This window comes from Pongo pygmaeus, chromosome 7 (genome assembly GCF_028885625.2).
Source record: "Pongo pygmaeus isolate AG05252 chromosome 7, NHGRI_mPonPyg2-v2.0_pri, whole genome shotgun sequence".
Taxonomy (NCBI): Eukaryota; Metazoa; Chordata; class Mammalia; order Primates; family Hominidae; genus Pongo; species Pongo pygmaeus.
This window is the reverse complement of record NC_072380.2, coordinates 117,689,068-117,697,732: the sequence shown is the minus strand read 5'-3', so window position 1 is coordinate 117,697,732 and position 8,665 is coordinate 117,689,068. Positions and strand designations below refer to the sequence as shown.

General features: G+C 37.6%; 1 pseudogene; it reads left to right on the top strand.

Moving 5' to 3' along the window:
* Positions 1 to 5,972: 5,972 nt before the first annotated feature.
* LOC129042118 (transmembrane and coiled-coil domains protein 1-like) lies at positions 5,973 to 8,032 on the top strand (annotated as a pseudogene).
* The last annotated feature ends 633 nt before the right edge of the window (positions 8,033 to 8,665 follow it).

Genomic DNA, 8,665 nt, shown 5'->3' with positions numbered 1-8,665 from the left:
CAAAAGAAAGAGTAGTTTCAGACAGAGCTGACTTCACTGCAAGGTAAGTTGTCAGGGATAGTGGAGCATTACCTAATGATAATTGGGCAAATACTTAAAAAAGACATAATGATCCTTAATGTGTACATGTATGCATTTAACAATAGCACATCAAAATACATGAGGCAAAATCTGATATAACTGTGTAGAGAAATAGATGAATTCACAATTATAGTTGGTGACTTTCACACCCCTTTGTCAGAAATGGACAGATCCAGCAGGCAGAAAATAAGTAAGGATGGTCTAACTGAACATCATTGTTAATAAACTGTATTTAACTGAGGTCTATAGGCCACTTTATCACAAACAGGAGATTACCTTCTTCTCAAGTTTACGTAGAACATTCACCAAGACAGACCACATGCTGGATAAGAAAATAACATCTTAACAAGTTTAAATGAATATAAATCATACAATGTTCTGTTCTCAGACCACAGTAGAATTAAACCATAATTAATAACAGAATAGCATGGAATCTATGAATTGCTTTTTTCAGTATGGCCATTTTCACAAACTGATTCTTCTTATCCATGAGCATGGAATGTTTTTCCATCTGCTTGTATCGTCTCTGATTTTCTTAAGCAGTGGTTTATAGTTCTTCTTGAAGAGGCTCCTCACTTCCTTTGTTAGCTGTATTCCTAGGTATTTTATTCTCTTTGTGGCAATTATGCATGGGAGTTCATTTATGATTTGGTTTGTCTGTTGTTGATATATAGGAATTCTTCTGATTTCTGCACAATGATTTTGTATCCTGAGACTTTGCTGAAGTTTCTTATCAGCTTAAGAAACTTTTGGGCTGAGTCGATGGGGTTTTCTAGATATAGGATCATGTCATCTGCAAAGAAAGATAATTCAACTTCCTCTCTTCCTATTTGACTACGCTTTATTTCTTTCTCTTGCCTGATTGCCCTGGCCAGAACTTCCAACATTATGTTGAATAAGAGTGGTGAGAGAGGGTATCCTTGTCTTGTGCCAGTTTTCAAGGGGAAAGCTTCCAGCTTTTGCCCATTCAATATAATATTGGCTGTGGGTTTGTCATAAATGGCTATTATTTTGAGGTATGTTCCTTCAATATATAGTTTATTGAGAGTTTTTAACATGAAGGGATGTTGAATTTTATTGAAGGCCTTTTCTGCATCTTTTGAGATAATTATGTGGTTTTTGTCTTTAGTTCTGTTTATGTGATGAATTACATTATTGATTTGCATATGTTGAACCAGCCTTGCATCCCAGGGATGAAGCCGACTTGATGGTAGCGTATAAGCTCTTTGATGTGCAGCTGGAATCAGTTTGCCAGTATTTTACTGAGGATTTTTCCATCGACGTTCATCAGAAATATTGGCCTGAAGTTTTATTTTTGTTGTTGTTGTAGTATATCTGCCAGGTTCTGTTATCAGGGTGATGCTGGCCTCATAAAATGAGTTAGGGAGGAGTCCCTCCTTTTCATTTCAGAAGAAATAGTACCAGCTCCTCTTTGTACCTCTGGTAGAATTCAGGTGTAAATGCATCTGAACCTGGGCTTTTTCTGGGTTGGTAGGCTATTTATTACTGCCTCAATTTCAGAACTTGGTTTTGGTCTATTCAGGGATTCAACTTATTCCTGGTTCAGCCTTGGGAGAGTCTATGTGTCCAGGAATTTATCCATTTCTTCTCGATTTTGCAGTTTACTTGCATTGAGGTATTTTTGCAATCCATCTGACAAAGGCCTAATATCCAGAATCTACAAGGAACTTAAGCAAATTTACAATTTTCTTGTAAATTTTATTGAGGATTCAATAAACAACTCCATTAAAAAGTAGGCAAAGGACATGAACAGACATTTCTCAAAAAAAGACATATATGCAACCAACAAACATGAAAAAAAGCTCAGCATCACTGTTCATTAGATAAATGCAAATCAAAACCACAATGAGATACCCTCTCACGCAAGTCAGAATGGGGATTAAAAAGTGAAGAATCAGCAGATGCTGGCAAGATTGCAAAGAAATAGGAATGCTTTTACGCTGTTGGTGGGAATGTAAATGTGTTTAACCATTGTGGAAGACAGTGTGGTGATTCCTTAAAGATTTAGAATCAGAAATACCATTTGACCCAGCAATCCCATTATTGGGTATATACCGAAAGGAATATATATCAGCGTATTATGAGATACGTGCACGCATATGTTCAGCGCAGCACTATTCACAATAGCAAAGACATGGAATCAACCCAAATGCCCATCAATTATAGATTGGATTAAAAAAAATGTGGTACATATCCACCATGGAATACTATGCAGCTATGAAAAGAAATGAGATCATTTCCTTTGCAGGGACATGGATGGAGTTGGAAGCCATTATCCTCAGCAAACTAACACAGGAATAGAAAAACAAACACCACTTGTTCTCACTTATAAGTAGGAGCTGAACAATGAGAACATATGAACATAGGGAGAGAAACACCACTCACTGAGCCGGTCAGGAGAGGGTGGGTGGCAGGGAGAGCATTAGGGCAGAGTTAACGCATGCTAGGCTTAATACCTAGGTGATGGGTTGATAGGTGCAGCAAACTTCCATGGCACACGTTTACCTACGTAACAAACCTGCACATCTTGCACATGTATCCCAGAACTTAAAAATAATAATAATATTGAAAAAAAAAGAAAGTTATCTGAAAAATCTCCAAATATTTGGAGATTAAACAACACACTTCTATGTAACCCATGGATCAAAGAAGAAATCTTAAGAGAAATTTTAAGATATGTTGAACTAAATGAGAATGAAAATACAATTTATCAAAATGTGTGGAATACAATGAAAAGAATGTTCAGAGGAATATTTATAGTATTGAATACATGTTTACAGAAAAAGAAAAATGTAAGATTAATCAGTTAAGCCTCCATCTTAAGAAACTAGGGGAAAAGGTTTAAATTAAATCCAAAGTAAGGAGAAGATAAATAATAAAAATTAGAGCAGAAATCAATGAAATTGAAAAAATAAAACCAATAGAAAAAATCAACAAAACTGAAAGCTGGTTCTTTGGAAGCATCATTAAAATTGATAAGTCTTGGCTGGGCGTAGTGGCTCACACCTGTAATTCCAGCACTTTGGGAGGCTGAGGTGGGCAGATCACAAGGTCAGGAGTTTGAGATCAGTCTGGCCAAGGAGTTCGAGACCAGTCTGGCCAACATGGTGAAATCCAGTCTCTACTAAAAATACAAAAATTAGCCAGGCATGGTGGCACATGCCTGTAGCCCTAGCTACTCAGGAGGTTGAGGCAGGAAAATTGCTTGAACCCGGGAGGCAGAGGTTGCAGTGAGCTGGGATTGTGCCACTGTACTCCAGCCTGGGCGACAGAGCAAGACTCTGTCTCAAAACAAAAGAAAAAATAAAAAAAATTGATAAGTCTCTAGCCAGGCTAACAGAGAGAAGGGAAGAAGGAGTGGGAGAAGAGGGAGGCAGAGGGAGAGCGTAAGAGAGAGAGAGAAGACACAAATTACTAATATTGTAAGATCACCACTGATCCTATTGAAACTTAAAGGATAATAAGGAATTATGAACAACTGTATACCCACAGATTTTATAACCTAGATGAAATGAGCCAATTGCTGAAACATATAATATTACAAAATTTAATCAAGAAAAAATTGACAATATGAGCATGGCTAATCTAGTAAATAATTTGAATCAATAATTTATTGCCTCCCAAAATAGAAATCACCAGGTCCAAACTGCTTTATTCATGAAGTCTACCCAACCTGTAAGGAAGAATTATGCCAATTTTTGATAATCTATTCCAGAAGACAATGCAGAAAAAGTATTTTTGAACATATCCTGTAACACCAGCATTACTCAAACACCAAAACAAGACAAAAGGCATCACGAGGAAAAAACAAACACACAACCAAGCTAAAGACCAATATTGCTCATGAACATACATGCAAAAATTCTCAACAAAATATTAACAAATCATATCCAGCAATGTCTAAAAAAATTATACACCATGACCAAGTGGGTTTTATACCAGGTATGCAAAGCTGATTTAACATTTAAAATCAAATAATGTAACCTATCACATCAACGAACTAAAGAAGAAAAGCCACATGATTATATCAACAAATGCAGAAAATGTATTTGACAAAATCCAACACCTATGCATGGTAAAAACTTACAGCAAACTAAGAAAAGAATATTTATGAAAAACCTACAGCTAACATCATAATTAATGGTAAGAAACTTGCAGATTTTCCACTAAGATCAGGGAGAAAGCAAGGATGTCTCCTCTCAGCACTGCTTTCTAATATCATACTGGATATCTGGCTAATGCAATAAGACAAGAAAAGGAAATAAAATTGGAAGGAAGAAATAAAACTATGGTCACAGATGAATTGATCATCTATGTAGAAAATCCAAATAATCAACAAAACAACTCCTGAAACTAATAAATAACTAAAGTAAGATTGCAGGATACTAGGTTAACATACAAAAGTTAATCACTTTTCTACATATAAACACAGTTGCAAAAATATACAAATGAAACTTGAAATTAAAGACACTTTACCATTTACATTAACACCTCCCAAAGTGAAATACTTAGGCATAAATCTAACAAAATATGTATAAGATCTATGTGAGAAAAACTGTGAAATTCTGATAACACATATAAAGAATAACTAAATAAAAAGATATACCATGCTCATGGATAGGAAGGCTTAATATTGTCAGTTCTTTTCAAGTTGATCTATAGATTTGATGCAATCTCAATTTTAAAACTCAGCAAGTTATTTTGTAGATAACAACAAACTGATTGTAAGGTTCATATGGAGAGGCAGAACACCCAGAATAGCCAACACAATGTTAAAGCAGAAGAACAAAGTCAGATGGCTGACACTACATAACTTCAAGATTTACTATAAAGCTACAGTAGTCAAGACAATGTGTTGTTGGCAAGAGAATGAACAAGTAGATCAATGGAACAGAATAGAGGGCCAAGAAATAGGCCCACATAAATATGGTCAACTGATCTTTTGCAAAAGAGTGAAGGCAATACGATAGAACAAGGATGGTCTCTTCAACAAATGATGTTGGAACAACTGAACATCTACATGCAAAATATAAATCTTAGATACACACTTAACATCTTCCACAGAAATTAACTCAAAATGGATGATCAACATAAATTTAAAATGCAAACTATAAAACTGTAGAAGATAAGCTAAAATAAAATTTAAATGATCCTGGAAAGAGTAATGACTTTTTAGATAAAACACCAAAGGCATGATCCATACAAGAAATAATTGATAAGTTGGACTTCATTAAAATTAAAAACTCCTGCCTTATGAAAGACAATGGCAAAAGAATTAGGATAAGTCACAAGCAGTGGTGACTGAGATGGTTGGGGCAAGATGCATGAGGAGGTTGGTTGGAAGGGATCAACCAGGGGACATGGCATCAGTGGCTGGAGGCAGTACTTGAGCTTGAAAGACAGTGCTTGTGAAGACTCTGGCTGCTTCTCCCCTCCCCACCAGAAGTAATTTCTGGAGAAAACACATTCACAGTTAGTACTTTCTACAGATGCTAACATTTGGTGAACAGTTGCTCTTGGTCACAAGATGTAGAAGACACAATATCCGTCCTCCTAGATTGGTTCTCTTTTCATATGGATCTTCTGTTTCTATGTTTTTTTAAGAGAACTTTTTGGGAAACATTTTGGATTGTAATTGTCCATCCTTATCTATGCAAAGAAAGTAAAGATATTGTTGGGATTTTTAGGAGCTTTTCCTAAAATGATTCTCATACACCTTAGAAGTGCTTGAGGAAGAGTAATGAAGGCAGCATGAACCCTTAATCTTATGGCTGCATGCATAGTCATTGTTGAAGCAAATGCCTACATAATTTAACACTCTTGGTGTGTTAAAGAAAATAAGTTTGCAAATAAGCATATTAAGTCTACTGATGGAGCCTGTGGGCAGTGAATATTTATATGAGGACTCTGATCCTAGAGGCAAACAACAAGATGCAGAGGCTGGAAAGCATATAGAATCAGGAAAAAAGTTGTCTAAAATGACCCACAATGTTAGGAAAAACATTAATGTGATTGGCTAAGGCTTGAAGGATCTCTTCTAGCACCAGCACAGGAGGACATCAGTGTCTCCATACCATGTGCAGCAAATTCAGGCCAATCCAGAACCTGAAATGGATCTGGAAAGCCAGAATGCATGTGCTGAGACTGATGGTGTCTCCACCCACTCCACAGCTCTGAATCATGTCCTACAGAAGATTAAAATGCCACCTTAGATGAAGAGAGGAACAAGCTTGTGTAGTAGGTAGGACAAGCCAGAAGCCCCAAGGGAAGTTCCCAAATCAGGAAATATGGCTAGGAGATGACAGCTGTTACACAGTCAGGTCAACCCAGGTCTTCATCCACAGCTGATGCCCCTATCAGCTCCACTATAATGGAAATAACTTGTGCTGCTGCTGCTGCATGTCTGCCAAGAGAGGAGGGAACTGCAGAGTGGATTAAGTGGTTGGAAGTAAGCAGCCTCACTCAGACATCTAGTGCAGTGGTCTCCAGTACTAATGACAGCATTCACTCAGACTCCATGGATGGAACAGCAGACCCTCAGTGAAAAAAAAATCCTGCTATTGTTCACCTGCAGCAGAAGATCCTGATGCTCACATAACAGATCAAGATTGCACAGCCTGGGATGACAGCATTGCTGAGTACTTGAAGCTTGCCAACCGCTCGGACAAGTAGCAGGCTGGCTGAATCAAGAAGGACTTTGAGAAGAAGGACCAGAAATCTGCCCAAATCATCCTCCAGGTACAAAAGAAGCTTGAGCACTACCACAGGATGCTGTAAGAGGTGGAGCAGAATGGGATCCCCCAGCAACCAAAGGATGTCTTTAGGAACATGCAGCAGGGTCTGAAGGATGTGGGAGTGAAGGTGACTGGCTTCAGCGAAGGTATGGCAGGTGGTGTCAAAGGTAGATTTTCCAGTTTCTCTCAGGCCAGCTATTCAGCAGCAGGGACCATGGTCTCAAAGCCCAGAGATTTTCCCTCAATGATTTGGAACAAATTTGGCAGTACAGACAACATCTGTAACCTAAAGTACTGTTTAGAGGTAGGGCAAGTGGATGATGAGGGGAAGGCTTTGGGAGTGATTTTGAACTTTCAGTGATGCCCACAATATGGCAGTCAGGAAGATTGTCCTAGGACTATTTTAGGCTCAGTGGGAGTCAACAGCACCACTGGTGGCATAACTGTATGAACATCCAGCTCCAAAAAGAATATCCTGCACATACAAAGCCTGGGATTTGATGCACTATTACATGAGATCCAGGAGATCTGGGAAACCCAGGCCAGGCTAGAGAAATCCTTTGACATCCTCAAGAAACATTACCAGAGAGACAATTTGTTAATAATGAAGACCTTATGGGAGGAGTGAAATAGATGTGAATGATTAGAAGAATAACAAAATGACCTAAAAGAGCTTCACCAGAATGAAATCTTGAACTTGAAGCAGGAACTGACCAGCAGGGAAAAAATTTGCATATCAGGATGGGCCTGGGAAATCCAGGAGGCATGCCAGACCTGCGTCTCTAAGATGGAGCTGGATATTCATGATGCAGCACTAGCAGGTGGTGGAGCTAGAAGGGCTGGAGAATGCCACTGCCTGGAATCTTTTGGACAAAGTCATCGACATCCTCCTGGCTGTCATGGCAGTCCTTTTAGTCTTTTTCTCCATGGTAGCCAACAGTGTGGCCCCCCTTATGAAAACTTGCAATGCGGTGTTTAGTACTTTATTCCCTGTGGTTTTCATTGCCTTTCTCTGGAAGCACCAGGCTGTCCCATTCAGCTATGTGAAATGATTCTTTTCATCCCCAAATGATGCTGGCACAGAAGGCATTGCTCACTTTTCTCTGACAAGTGCATGCAACAGGAAGTTAGACAGCAACTTACTGACTCTGAAGTTTTCTACAACCAAAGGGTTGAGTGAATCTGTTCACATATAGAATGATGTTTTATTCACAAGAGACACAATTACAATAGTACTTTTTATATTTTATCCAATAATTTTTTGGGGTGAAAATCTTGGATAATTTTTATGTAGCATGATTTTCTTTGGAATGTGAATCTTAAACAGTTACTTAACATGAACCAACAATCTGAAGTATACAGCTGTGTCTACGTCCATACCACCCTGAACACACCAATCTCATCTGAAGTATACTGCTGAAAGAAAAGAATGTTAATGAGCAATAAGAAATTTTCTGAAGTTTCAGAGTTCACTGGTAATAGTAAATACACAGAAAAACAGAATATTATAACATTGTAAACTAGTCATATCTTGACTAGAAAGATAAAGGGGGAACCAATCAAAAATAATAACTACAACAACTTTTCAAGACATAGACAGTACAATAAGATATAAATAGAAACAACAGAAAGTTTAAAAGTGGGAAGATAAAATGTGAAGTTTTTATTAGTTTTTCTTTTGCTTCTTTGTTGGTTTCTTTGTTTATACAATTAAAGTTCAGTTGTTATTAGTTTAAAATAATGGGTTATAAGGTATTATTTGCAAGCCTCATGGTAACCTCAAACCAAAAAACATACAATGTATACACAAAAAATAAAACAAGTAATTA